Here is a 16,594-nt window from a genome sequence, read left to right as displayed (position 1 = left end):
GATGAGTGGGCGACTAAAACACCTAGCAGAATATTCCCATTAAAGGGCACTGTCATTCTCTTCAAGAAAGGGATATTCTAAAGTTTATTAAAAAAATTTTTTTAGTAATCTCTATACCCAACATGGGGTTCGAACTCATCACCCCAAGATCAAGAGTCATAGGCTCTTCCAAGAGAACCAGGCAGGCACCCCAGGAAAGGGATATTCTAAAAGATGGTATAAGTAAGTACAAAAATAACTATACAACAAGGCAGACTATTAGCCACAAGAAAAGTACAAATAAAGGGTATGGGGATCTGGAAAAAAGGATACCATGATAGTTAACATTTAGTGCGATGCCTTAAATGGAGTACATACTCAACAAAAGCATTTCAGGGGAAAAGCTGACATTGGAAGTGTACACATGTGCTTTTCAAACTGCATAGCTGATGTTCAGTTCTTTCCTAGTGATTCTCAACATTGGACACATGTAAGAGTTCCCTGGGAAACGCGTAGAATGACCAATGTCTGGACTCCACAGTCAGAGATCCTGACGTAATGGATCTGGGGTCAGGCCTGGGCTTTAGTATTTTTCTGAAGCTCCCAGATGATTCTTTTTTTTTTTTAAATTTTTCTGTTTTTTATTTATTTTTGAGAGACAGAGACAGCGTGAGTGGGGAAGGTCAGAGAGAGGGGGACACAGAATCCGAAACAGGCTCCAGGCTCTGAGCTAGCTGTCAGCACAGAGCCCGACACAGGGCTCGAACCCACAAACCATGAGATCATGACCTGAGCCGAAGCCCGACACTCAACCAACTGAGCCACCCAGGTGCCCCACTTCCAGATGATTCTAATGAGCAGCTAGGATTGAGAAATCTTTACTATGTGTGTATGTCTTTTTCTTTTGAGAGGCTAAGAAGCTTAGTATTCAAGGGGAGAAACACAGGTTTGGGAAATAGGAAGTACAGATTCTAGATTTAGCATAAGCATCCATTAATACATCTTGGACAATTTCATTTCATCAATACAACAACAACAGATGTGTAAACTCAGAGTAATATATCACTTCTGTCTCTTGTTTCTGTCAGGAATTTAGAGAATTAAACTTGGGGATTTTTTAGTAGAAAGTTACTATGGAATACATTTAATTACTATTTTACCCAGGGGAAGGGCTAGCTGGGCAAGGGGCATTAAGGAGACCCCAGTGTGGTATGTAAGTAATGAATCACTAAATGGTTTCTATTTCTAAAATCACTCTTACATTATATGTTAACTAACTTTGATTTAAATCTAAATAAATAAATTAATTAATTTAAAAATGAGAATAATTGACAAATAACATTGGTTTCAGGCGTATATGTTACTTTTGATAACAAAAACCTATTATGATTAAGAGTCTATTCATCATAATAAATTTATGCATTTTGACATCCATCATCTCATTTGTTACTCTCCAAATCTTTGCCAGTTAAGTATTATCTTTATTTTGCAAATGCCTGACCTACAATCACACCTCCTTATGCAACAAAACCATTTTCTATTTTTCTTTCTTCAGGCCTAAGTATCTTTCTAAGTCATTGTTGACACCGTATATTTTTTTGATGAGTCAGTAGTATTGGTTTTAAGGTAAAGAGTAAAAATCTCTGGCCCTTTGTTTGATCAGTTGCCCAGCTGGCAGGAGGACAAAACAGAAATAAAATATATTGAGGAGGATCAGTAAGAGTCAGGAGTAGCTGGCATTTGCTGGCCATTGCTGAATGTGTTGAAAAGACCTAAAGAACAGTAACAATAAAACTTTTCAGGTTTTAGCGTCATAACTGCTAATCAAATGTTGAAAGAATGAATCAATGAATGGATGCATTTACAAACATTTATGGAGGGTCGCCTGGCTGGCTCAATCAGTTAAGTATCTGACTCTTGATTTCAGCTCAGGTCATGATCTCACAGGTCATGAGTTCGAGCCCCATATTGGGCGCTGCATTGGCAGTGAGGAGCCTGCTTGAGATTCTCTCTTTCCTTCTCTTCCTGCCCCTACGTCACTCTCTCTCTCTTTAAAAAATAATTCATGGAAATGACCATAATGGTATGTAAAACCACTGAATACTGACATAAACCTGGCACTGTTTATAGCCCTTAACATATATTATCTCCTTTGAACCAACACACTAGCTCTTTTATGTAGGCATTACTACTATTCCCCATTTTACAGAAGAAGACCTTGAAGTCCGGAAGGATTAAGTAATTCAAGCACCAAGGCTCTGTTCCCTAGTCCACCAGCGACAGAGTGACAAGGTCCTTAGTTACTGAATCTCACAGTGCAGTTGGGTGACCCGGCTCTTCCTTGAGCAAGCCAGGCCCAAGTCTGTCTGTTGGTCCTTTCTGTGTGTGATGCCACCTGCTGGAGACCCGCTCTTGTTCCCTTTCCCCACCACTACTGCTTCCGCCCACTTCTAGTAGTGACTTCCTGTTCCAAAGTCTGTTGGCACCATTTGCCAGGGTATCACCTTTGCCTTAACGGGGGACAGAACTAGGTGGCGACAGAGCTGATCATTCCAGACATAACATGGAGACTCAGCCCAGGGTGTGGATTCCAGGCCTCTCCATTCTGCCTTGGCTCTCATCTCTGCCATCTTACCCTTCTCGGCCACAGTGAAATCCTGTGTGTCCTCCGCCTGGCCCTCTGCAGTTTAGGGACTCTGCGGAAGCTGTCAATTCTAAGGTTCACTGTTAAAAGAAATTTACCACTAAGAGAAAGAAACACACCCTATTATAATGGCATGATGTCACCAACTGAAAGATGCGTCCCTGTTTCAGAGAAGTTAAAATGTGTAAAAAAAAAAAAGACTTCTTAAAATTGATGAAATACAGCGTATAAATGTGTTATGATAGATTTTTCTAACGTTTGGGGGCTGTGGGTAGCCAGCTTTTCTCATGACCACTGCTATTGCCAACTTGCAATGTTTGTCCCTCCTTTTGGGTGCTGTGAACTGCAGCAGCTATTGTCACAAATAGGACCTTCCTCCAAAAACCAGAGACGTGTGTATACTTTTGGGCATGGTGGTTCAGACAGGAGAAGAGAATGGTAGTGCGTGCTAAGGCATGGAGGCAGTCGGAGTGTGGAATATATCAGACGATAGGGAGTTTAGGGAGGTTCTTTTACCATTTCATGATAATGTAATATTTTCATCCTTTCCTCCCCCCCCCCCCAAAGTTTCTTCTGGCACCTTTGTAATCAATTGCCATCCCAAACCCCAGTTCCTGGCAATCACTGATCAGCTTTCTGTCACTATTGTTTTAACTGTTTAGAATTCATGTGTGGGGGTGCCTGGGTGGATCAGTCGGTTAAGCGACCAACTTCGGTTCAGGTCGTGATCTCATGGTTCATGAGTTCGAGCCCCAGCTCGGAGCCAGGAGCCTGCTTCGGATTCTGTGCCTTCCTCTCTTTCTTTGCCCCTTCCATGCTCACGCTCTGTCTCTCAAAAAAAAAAAAAAATTAAAAATTAAAAAAATAACTCATGTAGATGGAATCATGCAGTATATGGCATTTGAGTTCAGATATTTCACCTAGCACAATGTTTTAGAATTTTTTCATGTTGTTGCCTGTCTTAGCGATTCCTTTTTTATTGCAGAATAGTTATCCTTTGAATGGATTGTGCCACAATTTATTTTTCAGCTCATTAGTTGGTATACATTTGGGTTGTTTCCCCAAACTAATGGGGGAACCATTCAGTCTTTCACTGTTTAATGTGATACTAACTGTAGGCTTTTGTAAATGCTCTTTTTGAGTTTGCTGTCTTTTGGCTATGGGTGTTGGATTTTGTCAAGTGCTTTTTTTCTCTCTGTCAATTAAGTCCCATGCTTTTTTTCTTTAGCCGATCAATACGGTAGATTACATTGATTGATTTCTGGATGTTGAAACACACCCTTGCATAGCACTTCATAAAGGTATGGAATTCTTTTTACACACTGTTGGGTTCAGTTTACTAGCATTTTTTTGAGGAATTTTGTGTCTGAAGTTTATGAGAGATACTGTTTTGTTATTTTCTTTTTCGGTACTGTCTTTGTCTGGTTTGGTTATCAAGGGAACGCTGGCCTCATAAGATGAGGTGGGAAGCAGTCCTCCTTTTGGCAGAAACTGTCCAAAATTTGTGTTAATGCTTCTTTAAGTATTTGGTGACTTCTCCAGTGAATCTATCAGGGCCTTTAGATTTCTGCATTTTTATAGCCTATGTTTTAATTTTCATTCAATTTGAAATACTTCCTAATTTCCCTTGTGGTTTCTTCTTTGACTCTATGAGTAATTTATAAGGGTGTTTAATTTCCAGTATTTGGGGGGTTTTTTCTAGTCATTTTTGTTACTGATTTCTACTTTAGATTGTTATCAGAAAATATACATTGTATGGTTTAATCATTTTACATTTTTCAAAAAAAATTATTCAGGTTTATTTATTTTTGAGAGAGAGAGATTCCTAATCAGAGAAGGGCAGAAAGAGAGAGAGAGACACTGAGTCAGAAGGAGGCTTCAAGCTCTGAGCTATCAGCATAGAGCCTGATGCTGGACTCGAACCCACGAGCTGTGAGATCATGACCTGTGCCGAAGTTGGAGGCTTAACCAATTGAGCCACCCAGGTGCCCCTAATCATTTTAAATTTATTGAGACTTCTTTAATATCCCAGAATATGATCTGTCTTAGTGCATATTCCAAATGGACATTAAAAGAGAATGTGTATAGGGATACACATACTATCTGGCTCACTTGGTAGAGTATGTGACTCTTGATCTCAGGATCATGAGTTCAAGCCCCATGTTGGGTGTAGAGCTCACTTGAAAAAATAAACACAAAGCGTGTATGAATTCTGAAGTTCAGGGTAGAGTATTCCATAAATTTTAATTGGCTCATGTTAATTGGGTAGTGTTGAAGCCTATTGTAATCTTATGGATTTTCTGTCCACTCATTCTATCAATTACTGATAGTAATATATTGAAATCACTACCTGTAATTGTGAACTTGTTTACTTCTTTCAATTATAACAGTTTTTGCTTCATGTATTTTGATGCTATGCTATTAGATACATAAACATTTAGGATTCTATGTCCTCTTGATACTCCAACATCTTTATCATTATGAAATATCCTTCTTTCTCCACACCAATATTCCCTATTTCAAAGTTTACTTTGATATTAATATAACCACTCCCAATTTCTTTTTATTAGTGGTAGCATGCATATATCCTTTGAGTTTTAACTTATTTGTTTTTATATTTAAATTAGGATTCTTGTGGACATCATAGAGTTGGGTCTTGGTTTTTTTTAAGTCCACCTGATAATCTCTGCTTTTCAATTGTACTATTTAGACAATTTATATTTAATGCAATTGTTGATTTAAATACTTTGTTGCCTTTCCTTTATTTATTTATTTTCTTTTCAAACTTTCATTTATATTCTAGCTAGTTAACATACAACACAACATTGGTTTCTGGAGTAGAATTCTGTGATTCATCACTTATATACAATACCCAGTGCTCATCATAACAAGTGTTCTCCTAACATCCATCACCCATCTAGACCATCCCCCACCTCTCTCCCTCCATCAACCCTCAGTTTGGTCTCTAAGAGTCTCTTTCGTTTTTGTTTTTCTTTCCCTGCCTCCCATATGTTCATCTGTTTTGTTTCTTATGTCACATATCAGTGAAATCATATGGTATTTGTCTTTCTCTGACTGACTTGTTTTACTTAGCATAATACACTCTCTCTCCATCCATGTCGTTGTAAATGGCAAGAGTTTGTTCTTTCTGATGGCTGAGTGATATTCCTTTATATATAATATAAAACACCACATTTTCTTTATCCATTCGTCAGGTGGTGGACATTTGGGCTCTTTCCATAGTTTGGCTATTGTTGATAATGCTGCTGTAAACATTGGGGTGCTTGTAACTTTGAATCAGCATTTTTGTACCCTTTGGATAAACGCCTAGTAGTGCAATTGCTGGGTCATAGGGTAGTTCTGTTTTTAACTTTTGGACAAACCTCCATACTGCTCTCCAGTGCGGCTGCACCAGTTTGCATTTCCACCAAAGTGCAAGGAGGGTCCCCTTTCTCTGTATCCTTGCCAACAACCTGTTGTTTCTTGTGTTGTTCATCTTAGCCATTCTGACAGGTGTCTCATTGTGATTTTGATTTATATTTCCCTGATGATGAGTTGAGCATCTTTTCATGTGTCTGCTAGCCATCTGGATGTCTTCTTTGGAAAATATTTATTCATGTTTTCTGCCCACTTCTTAACTGGATTATTTATTTTTTGGGGGTGTTGAGTTTGATGAGTTCTTTATAGATTTGGAATACTAACCCTTTATCAGATATGCCATTTGCAAGTACCTTCTCCCATTCTGTTGGTTGCCGTTTTAGTTTTGTTGATTGTTTCCTACACTGTGCAGAAGCTTTTTATCTTGATGAGGTCCCAGTAGTTCATTTTTGCTTTTGTTTCCATGTTGTCTTTCTTTTAAAGACATTAAAAAGTTAGGAAACATCTTTTATATTTTACCCACATGTTCAGCATTTCTGTACTATTCTTAGTTCTTTTGCTTTATTTTTCTTCCACTTGAAGAACTTCAGCATTTCTTGTAGTGCAGGCTTGCTGATAAATCCTTTCAATATTTTTTTGTCTAAAAATAATCTTTAGTTCACTTCCATTTTTAATAGATATTGTTGCTGCATGTAGAATTCTAGGTTGGCAGTTTTTTCCTTCAATACTTTAAAAATGTTGCTCCTTTGTCTTCTAGCTTGTGTGGTTTCTAATAGGAACTCTGCAGCCATTCTTTTCTTTGCTCTTCTTTATGTAATAAGTTCTGGGGGGGCAGCTTTAAAATATTCCTTTATCACGGTGTCTCAGAAACATGGTTATGATGTGCTTTGGTGTAGTTTTTTTGTTGGGTTCACAAGCTTTTTGGACTGTGTGATTTCTAGTCTTCATCAAATTTAGAAAAATTTTGGCCATCGTTTCTTGAAATATATTCCCCCCCCCACCATGACTTCCCGGGGCTCCAATTACAGATATGTTAGACAATTTGATATTGTTCTACTGTTATATATATTTTTTCATTTAATTTCAGATATTATTTTTCCTCTCTAGAAGTTCCATTTGGGTCTTGTTTTCTTCCATTTCTCTTGAGCATCTGGAGCATATTAGTAGCTGGTTTAGAAGCTTTCCTATTTCATCATCCCTGCATTTCTAGGTGTATTTATATTGATTTATTTTTCTCCTGGTTGTGGATTCTGTTATCTGCATGTCTGGTAGTTTTGTTTGGGTCTTAGGACCCTGGATTTTTATGCTGTTGGGTATGAGATTTTGTTGTATTCCTTTAAAAATATCAGCCTTTGATCTGACAGGCAGTTAAGTTACTTAGAATTAGTTTGATCCTTTTGATGCTTGCTTTTCTGCTTCGTTAGGCTGAATCAAAACAATCATTAGCCTAGAATAATTTAGCCACACCAAGTGGATGACTCCTTTCTGATGATTTTATTCTAGGTCTGGAAATGTCCATCCCTGTGTGTACTTTGGGCATTGTATGTCCCACTGCTTTATGGTAGTTCTTATTCAGTCTTGGGAGTTTCACCCAAACATACTCAGATCAGGGGCACCTGAGTGGCTCAGTTGGTTAAGAGTCCCACTTCGGCTCAGGTCACGATCTCGTGGTTTGTGAGTTTGAGCCCCACGTTGGGCTCTGTGCTGACAGCTCTGAGCCTGGACCCTACTTTGGATTCTGTGTCTCCCTCTCTCTCTCTCTGCCCCTTCCCAGCTTGTGCTCTGTGTCTCTCTATCCAGAAAAAAAGTACATTAAATTTGTTTTAATCCAACATATGCAGATCAGGATTTAGCCAATGATTTGAAGAGTCCCCTCTGCAGATCTCTTGAGCTCTCCCCCTGGACGCCTCTCTCTTCTCTGGTACTCCGCCCCACAACTGTCACTTCCTCAACCTGCCACTACTTTTTCCTCATCGCAGTGAGATGACAACTTGGCCCTGCTTAGGTTTCTTGTACCTGTGCTGTATCCTGGAAACTGTCTCCAGGCAATAATCCAGGGCTAGGGCTCGCCTCATTTGTTTTCCTTCTCGTAGGAATCAGAGCCCTTTGTGGTCTGTTGTCCGATGTCTGACAAATAGTTTAGTTTACAGCTGCTTTTCTTCTTGCTTATGGTGGGACCCAAAGCAACAGTCTCCTACACTTTTCCACCATTTTCATGACCATTGTTGGAAATGTCTATTTCCACATCATCTTTAAGATAATTATCTTCCATTACAAAACCCCACTCCAATTATGAGTGAAACATGGAATGTATATATTACCTTTCAAAAGTTGACATTGGTACCAAATTTACGAAAGCAATAGCGAGTTTGCTGATGCGTTGGTAGGCATCAAAGCAAGGTCATTAAATTGCACATCCACATGAAGTCACACGTTCTGAAGTCAGTTTCACTTAAAACTGTTCTTAATAAAGGGGCCCCTGGGTGGCTCAGTTGGTTAAGTGTCTGACTTGATTTGAGCTTAGGGATCTCATGGTCATGAGATTGAGCCTCATGTCTGACTCCACACTCAGTGCTTGGGGTCCTCCCTCTCCCTGCCTCTCCCCTACTTGTGTGCTCGCTCTGTCTCTGTCTCTGTGTCAGTCTCTCTCTCTCTCAAACTAAATAAACTTTAAAAAATGTTCTTAGTAAAAAAGTAAAAATTAATTTTACCAAATCTTGACGCATGAGTAGGCTTCTTTTTAATATTTGATGATGAAACAGGAAGTACACATAAGCATTTCCGCTCCATACTGAAGCATGATGATTGGCTTTAGGAAAAGCATTCTGTAATTGAGCTGCACGCTGAACTCAAGCTTTGTTTTCGTGGGGGACTACTTTTACTTAAAAGAATAACCAATAGGGGCGCCTGGGTGGCTCAGTCGATTGGGCCTCCAACTTCGGCTCAGGTTATGACCTCACAGTTCTTGAGTTCGAGCCCTACATCCGGCTCTGTGCTGACATCTTAGAGCCTGGAGCCTGCTTCAGATTCTGTCTCTCTCTCTCTCTCTGCCCCTCCCCCACTCTCCCTCTGTCTCTCTTTTTCAAAAACAAATGAAAATTTAAAAAATTAAAAAAGAATAACCAATGGATAAATACAGTTATTCGGATTTGGGTATTCAGATTTGAGTATTTGGCAGATGTTTTCTTGCAAATAAAACAAAGTGAGCCTGTCACTTAGAGAAAACAAAGGGAAATATTTGTTGCCAGTGATAAAATATGAGCTTCCAGTAAGAATTAGCATTTTACAATTAGTAAATTGTGTCTGCCACCATGAGCTTAATAGCTTCCCAATAATTAAAAGGCTTTTCTGATGAGATGGAGGGGTGATATTAATGGATGTGATTAAAAATAATTGTGTGATAAAGAGTGTCAACATTTGAAAGATTCACATGAAATCAGTGAACTAATATTTTCCAAATGACCAATGCATGATGTTACAAAATTGTGCACAACTAAAAGATATATTCAAACTTCAAGATGGGCCCATGGATTTTAACGTAAAAGAGTATGAAAAGTTTATCAATATGGTTTTTGATGAATTCCACATTTCAACTAACTTTAGAAAACTACCACTTGTCATGTTTGAGTGTAGCATCCAAGAAGAATATCTACAATTATCTGATAAAGATACTCTTCTTGGGGCACCTGGCTGGCTCAGGCGGTAGAGCAGGTGACTCTTGATCTGGAGGTCATGAGTTCAAACCCCACATTGGGTATAGAGCTTACATAAAAAAATAATAGAGATATTCACATTTCCACCTACATATCTGTGTGAGGCTAGACTTTCTTCATGTAGTTCAAATAAAATAAGATATTACAACAGATTGAATGCAGAAGCAGATATGAGAGTCTGGATTTCTCTTTTTATGTGGGCCTGACATCAAAGAGGCTTACAATTAAAAAAAAAAAAAGGAGGGATTCCAGGTGGCTCAGTTGATTGACAGTCTTCACTGTTGATTTTGGCTCAGGCCCTGATCTCATGGTCATGGGGTCATGCCCTGCTTTGGGCTCCCCACTGGCGGGCTCTATGCTGATTTGGAGCCTGCTTGGGATTTTCTATTTTGCATTTCTTTACTGGATTATTTGTTTTTCGGGTGTGGAGTTTGGTGAGTACTTTACAGATTTTGGATACTAGCCCTTTATCGGGTATGTCATTTGCAACTGTTTTTTCCCATTCCTTTGGTTGCCTGTTAGTTTTTTTGATTGTTTCCTTTGCAGTGTAGCTTTTTATCTTGATGAGGTCCCAAAAGTTCATTTTTGCTCCTGATTCCCTTGCCTTTGGGAATGTGTTGAGTAATACATTGCTGCAGTTTGTAATGTAATGTAGTTGTTATTTTAAAGTGAATTATTTTCCTGTTATAATCTCTAGTATGGTATTGATAGTTCTAACCTATATAAAGAAAGCCTTTCTGCAGTCCTCAAGAATTTTTAAGAATAGAGAGGGGCTCTGAAACAGAAAGTTTGAGTTTCTGTTCTTTAAAGATCACATGTGGTGAAAATATCAGAATGTGGTGCTTTTTTAATTAAAAAAAAGTTTTTTAATGGTTTTATTTTATTTTATTATTATTTTTAAAAATATAACTTATTATCAAATTGGCTAACATATAGTGTGTACAGTGAGCTCCTGGCTTAGGGGGTGGATTCCCGTGGTTCATTGCTTACACACAACGCCCAGTGCTCATGCCAGCAAGTATCCTCCTTAAAATGTTTTTATTCTTGAGAGAGAGAGAGACAGAGACAGAGTGCAAGCAGGGGAGGGAGAGAGAGGGAGACACAGAATCTGAAGCAGACTCCAGGCTCTGAGCTGTCAGCACAGAGCCCGATGCAAGGCTTGAACCCATAAGCTATGAGATTGTGACTTGAGCCAAAGTTGGACGCTTAACAGACTGAGGCACCCTGGCGCCATATTTCTGGTGCTTTTTAAATGGGGAATCTATAATCACCTTTTCTTTCTCTCTACTGCAATTGCTTATTTCTGTTTTATACTTTTTGCAGAACAAATGTGGTAGCTTAGGTTTTTGTGGAGAAATCGTACATTTTGGGTTTTGGGATTTATTGCCATTGTGTTGCAGGTGGTATATCTCACATTTCCTTCAGTGCTTTTTGTATCCTAGGTTATTTCTCCTTTCTTACTCCTAATCTTGAGTTTGTTTTTCTCCTGAGCTCACTCTTTATTTCATTTATCACCCACATCCCACTAATAAAACAGCACAAAAGTTTTGGGAAGAAGGGACTATAAGGGGAGAGCACAGTGGACAGAAGCCACCCAGGAAGAAGGGAAGGGGACAGTGCCTCTGGTGTGATCACTGCTGAAATCAAGACAAAGACACGTCGGTGGGGATTGCCAGCGGCTCCCCAGCCTGGGCTTCACAGGGCCGCTGGTGTCTGTAGCCCCGTCAGGATCTAAGCCATTCCTCCTAAATTTTAGCATCCTGAAATTCAATTTTGCTTGTGTTACCAGCTTTGGATCTGGCTCTGGAGTAACTGGCTAGCCCTATTTACAAAAGTGATTGACCGGTGGGAAAATGAGAATGCCGATTTAATAGTTTCCTAACAAATGAACCAAAATATCCATGTCTCGGGATCAAAGCATTTCTTTCTCCAGCATACAAGTGCTTGTGGCTTCCTAGAGTGCCCTTGGAGCTGCATCTGCAAGGGACTGAGCAGGGTTTGGAGATCTCCCTGGGACCCCATGGAGCGCTCTGCCATGAGAAGGGCCCTTGGGGACGCTCTAAGTCGAGGCAGTAAGTTGGGCCTTAGAATCTCCGGGTCAGTCAGTCGTTGGGTATGGACATCCCCTGGGGGGCCCTGTAGCCTTGGCTGAGCCCGCATAGCCCGGGGCTATGCCCGGAGAGGGCTGCAGTTGTGCACCCCCTATTGCCAGCAGATGCGGGATGGGTGCCTTGGCCCCGGAAGAGAGGTTCTGGGTAGAGCACCCCAGCACTCACAAACACATTAGTTATAAGATACGTCCTGAATTCAGATGCATAAAATGTGAAGAAAGTGCACCTTAACAGGGTAGAAATACTGTATAAGGATTCAGTAGTGGTGTTTTTAGAGGTGCAAGCTGGACTTGCGGAAGAATCCAAGTAGAGAATTGGGACTCCAGAGGGCCTCAGGGATTGTTTTCCACTGTCTGTCGTTCATGGTTCTGTCTGCAAATCTATTTTACTCTTCCTTCTTGATGTTACAACTTTCTTTGCTAAACGGTTTAGCAACGTCAGCACAGGAGGTAGATGATGGTCCATACTGTGCTGGGGAGTGTTTAAAAATTGTGTCTTGGGGCACCTGGGGGGCCCAGTCAGGTAAGTGGCCAACTTCGGCTCAGGTCACGATCTCACGGTTCGTGGGTTTGAGCCCCGCTTCGGGCTCTGTGCTGACAGCTCAGAGCCTGGAACCTGTTTCAGATTCTGTGTCTCCTTCTCTCTCCCTTTCCTTTGTTCTCACTCTGTCTCTCAAAAATAAATAACATTTAAAAAATTTAAAAGAAATGGTCTCTCAGGAGGAAAAGAAGTGTGGACACGTTGTATTCAAGTAATTTTTCCTGATCTAGAGGACATGGAGGGCACGATTTTTGGTAATAATGAACTACACAGCACTCTTTACTGCAAAGTCCATATAGCCAGTTGAATCTCACAAAATGCTTTCATGGGTTTTTGCAGAACGGTGGTCTCCCCAGCCAGTCTGTGGGTCTAAAGGATGAGCGAGTCCAGCTCTGACATGGAGGCCAGTTGATATTTTATTTATTTATTTTTCAAAATTTTCATGTGTTTTGTTTGTTTTTGAGTGACAGAGGACAGAGTGTGAGCAGGGGAGGGACGGAGAGAGAGGGAGACACAGAATCTGAATCAGGTTCCAGGCTCTGAGCTGTCAGCAAAGAGTCCGATGCAGGGCTCGAACCCATGAACTGCGAGATCATGATCTGAGCCAAAGTTGGCCGCTTAACTGACGGAGCCACCCAGGTGTCCGACTGGTTGATATTTTAAATTAATGAAGACAAAAGTGAAACAACGAAGATGCATGCTAGAACTTCATTTGTTTGTCATGTGATTATTGAATCAGATAATAGTTCTCGAATCCTGGAAGAATATCTCAAGTCTTCGTCCCCTTTACTCACTGTGTGACAGCTACGGCAGGATACCTTTAAATTTAATTTGTATCTGTTGTTTTCCATAGGAGAGAGATTTTGCTCCTCGGGGGACTTTTGGCAATGTCCAGAGACATTTTTGGTTGTCACAGCTACAGAAAGGGTATTCCTGGCATCTAATAGATAATGTCAGGGACATCTCTCTTCCCCAATAGAGATTGGGGGTCCATGGTTGAGAAACTCTAGTCTGTATTCTTAACGTTTCCTCCATAACTATTTAAAATTTAGACAATAAACAAAATAATAAATCAAGTCGCATTACCAGTTTCAGTGGTGTAAATATTCCAACTATGGCTGATTTGAAGGCACCAATATGACAGGGGTTCCTGAGTGGCTTAGTCGGTTAAACGTCTGACTCTTGGTTTTGGCTCAGGTCACAATCTCACAGTTCATGAGATCAAGGCCCGCGTCGGGCTCAGCACTGACAGTGTGGAGCCTGCATCATGGGATTCTCTCTCTGCCTTTCCCCTGTTCTCTCTCTCTCTCTCTCTCTCTCTCTCTCTCTCTCTCTCTCTCTAAATAAATAAATAAACTTTAAAAAATGGAAGCTACCAATATGACCTTGTCAAGTGTGGAGGTGGTGAAAAGGGTGCAGTAGCGTACCATCATATAGAATTTCCACCACGCAGACGCAGTAGTCCGAGCTAACTCCAAGCGCATGAATAAGAGTGAAGTGTAGTGAGAGAATTAGTAATAGGTTCTGTGTACTTATTACGTGTGTTTATAATATAATGCACTTATGTAGGTAAACATTTAACTTAAAAACATTTTTTTAATGTTTATTCTTGAGAGAGAGAGAAGAGAGAGAGAGAGAGCGCGAGTGCGAGCGTGAGCAGGGGAAGGGCAGAGAGGGAGGGAGACACAGAACCTGAAGCAGGCTCCAGGCTCTGAGCTGTCAGCACAGAACCCAACGCAGGGCTTGAACCCACGAACTGTGAGATCATGACCTGAGCCGAAGTTGGATGGTTAGCCAACTGAGCCACCCAGACACCCTGGTAAACATTTAACTTTTCATAATGGCTATGTTTGACAGCTAGCCCACAACACTGTGCAAGATTTAGCAGTTTGCCCTCGCAGGTCAGTATAGACTGGTCTGGCTCCGCTTGCCACTCACATGGCTCTCCACTGCTCTTAATTCACATTTTACATTTCTTGCATCTTGGAAAAATGGACTTGATTCCAATGCCAGTTTTCTAAGGAGTGGCCCCGGGTTGGCCCAGATTGGGGCAGATTCCTGCCCATGGTATAGCCACATGGAGCAATTATGTGAATGTAGCTGGATCCAATGGGAGCCTGTCCCCTCCCATTAGAAAATTTCTGGAAGTGTTACTCTGAGTGTTACCCTCAGAGGAGTCCAAGATACGGCTGCAGACACGCGGCACTTGCTTCCTCCTCCGTTTCTGTTTATCAAGACGCCATGCAGGCTGAATTTCTGACTTCTCTACTTGCCCCTCCTCTGCTCCCAGAGAGAGATTTCAAAATAATATAGTAGATTGGTGGTTCTCAAAGTGTGGTCCCTGGATCAACAGAAGCTGCCTCACTTGGGAGCTTGTTCGAAAAGCAAAGTATTGGGCATGTCTGCAGACCTCCTGACTGAGATCTTTTGCGGTTGGGGGGCCAGCAGTCTGGGTTTCAAAAAGTCCACCCGGGAGTTCTGAGGCTAACTGAAGACTGAGGGCCACTGTGTTACATTAGCTAGCTTTTATTTATTTATTTTTATGTTTTTTATTTTATTTTTGAAAGACAGCACAAGCAGGGGAGGGCCCGAGAGGGAGGGAGGTACAGAATCTGAAGCAGGCTCTAGGCTCTGAGCTAGCTGTCAGCACAGAGACTGACATGGGGCTTGAACCCATGAACCGTGAGATCATGACCTGAGTCGAAGTTGGACGCTCAACAGACTGAGCCACCCAGGCGCCCCACATTATCTAGCTTTTAAAAAAAGGTGCATCCCATCCTTTAGGACAGCAACAAAACAAACCCAGGCCATTCTGATTACATTTGGTATTTTTTCCATTCTTCAGAAATGGCAAATAATCTCTTTTTGGAGGAGTTAATCCAACAGAGCAATAATCTCATCCATCTTATGTTGATTTTGACTATCTCTTCCCTTAGACAATGACTGGTCTTTTATTTCTTTTTATTTATTTATTTATTTAAGTAATAACCTACACACAACGTGGGGCTTGAACTCATGACCCCGAGATCAAGAGTCATGTGCTCTTCCGACAGAGCCAGCCAGGTGCCCCTGGTCTTTGATTTCTGTGAATTTATTGTAGTCCCATATATGCTATTAAATCCTATTTCTCTTATGTAATTTAACTTCAGGATCTATCTCTGGATTCCAGGTTAGCTCGTAACATCCTCAAGAGTAGGGATTTTGTTTTGAACTTGGTTTAGACCATAGAACCGAAGGTATAACAGAGATCACACAAGACACTTAAATATTGGTTGAATAATTATGAAGACTTACACATATTTTTTTTGTCCAATCCTTTGCTTTCTTTTAATGGCATTATTTAAAATTTATCACACATAATTTCTAAAGTAGATACATCAGAAAAATTTGTAACGAATGCCAATAATTACAACAAAATATGACTGCTCTATGGATATTTTGTCCACATTAAGGAATTTGTGTCAAATTATGGTTTGAAAAAGAAAAGAATCTCCAGTGGTTACTCTTTTTTTTTAATAAGTTAGTTGATTAATTTTTTAATGCTTTTTATTTATTTTTGAGAGACAGAAAGAGACAGTGCGAGCAGGGGAGGGTCAGAGAGAGAGGGAGACACAGAATCTGAAGCAGGCTTCAGGCTCTGAGCTGTCAGCACAGAGCCCGACACGGGGCTTGAGTCCATGAACCATGAGATCATGACCTGAGCTGAAGCCGGGCGCTTAACCGACTGAGCCACCCAGGGGCCCCTCCAGTGGTTACTCTTGACAGACAACTGCCTGACATTTTGATATGTTTCCTTCCAGTCATTTTTCTCTAGGCCTATACACCTTACTAATGAAAGACAGACCATCTACTGTATTTCTTAGTTTCATCAGTTTACTTTTTTTTTTTTTAACAAAACATTATATCACAAGCAGTCTCATATAACTGAATGTTTTCTGAAACCTCGTTTTTAATGTTCCATACTATTGTGTTGTATGTATGAACTACAACTTATTTAACCATTCCCCCATTTAGGATATTTAGTTTCTAACAATATTTTGCTTTTCAATAACTGCTGTTACGGAATGGGATGCGTGTTCTGAAAACGGAGACGGTCTCTCTCAGGGTCTTTCTTCCTTTCTGTATTGAAAAGCTTACTTGTCAGTTAAAAAATTTTTTTTTGACTGTTCATTTATTTTTGAGAGAAAGAGAGACAAGCATTAGCAGGGGAGGGGCAGTGAGGGAGGGAG

General features: G+C 40.5%; 1 long non-coding RNA gene across 1 annotated transcript in view; it reads left to right on the top strand.

Annotated features, from left to right (window-relative positions):
- LOC115304119 overlaps positions 1-13,441 on the top strand; it is a 51,617-nt gene extending 38,176 nt beyond the window's left edge. Inside the window, exon 5 of the long non-coding RNA XR_003914316.1 lies at positions 13,219-13,441. This is a non-coding gene — a long non-coding RNA (uncharacterized LOC115304119). The remainder of the gene's footprint in view (positions 1-13,218) is intronic.
- The last annotated feature ends 3,153 nt before the right edge of the window (positions 13,442-16,594 follow it).

The sequence above is a fragment of the Suricata suricatta genome, chromosome 10 (genome assembly GCF_006229205.1).
Source record: "Suricata suricatta isolate VVHF042 chromosome 10, meerkat_22Aug2017_6uvM2_HiC, whole genome shotgun sequence".
Taxonomy (NCBI): Eukaryota; Metazoa; Chordata; class Mammalia; order Carnivora; family Herpestidae; genus Suricata; species Suricata suricatta.
The sequence above is the reverse complement of the archived record's forward strand: the minus strand, read 5'-3'. Positions and strand labels throughout refer to the sequence as shown.